The sequence below is a fragment of the Myotis brandtii genome, unplaced genomic scaffold (genome assembly GCF_000412655.1).
Source record: "Myotis brandtii unplaced genomic scaffold, ASM41265v1 scaffold413, whole genome shotgun sequence".
Taxonomy (NCBI): Eukaryota; Metazoa; Chordata; class Mammalia; order Chiroptera; family Vespertilionidae; genus Myotis; species Myotis brandtii.
In genome coordinates, this window is record NW_005365869.1 from 917,548 (window position 1) to 917,886 (window position 339).

Genomic DNA, 339 nt, shown 5'->3' on the forward strand with positions numbered 1-339 from the left:
GGCTTCCTGGATGGAAAGGGAGGGGGAAGAGAGTCCTGCCTTGAAAGAGAGGAGAGAGACCCAGGAGGGAGGCCGGAGCCCAGCCCTGAGAGCCGCTCTGGGGGCCGGCCGCACCGCCTGGCCCTGGGAGGAAGTCACGGCTGCGTGTGACCAAAGCAAGACGGCACTCGCTCTTCTGTCCCCCATTGGACTTCCCTGAAGCCCCCGCTTGGGATCGAGCCACCGGAGAGGGCCACCTGGCAACGGGGGCAAGAAGGGAGAGCTTCCCTCCGCGAAATTTCAGAGAAACTTTGATTTGTGTATTGTTTACATAACAGTTCTGAAGGGTACATGACGTGG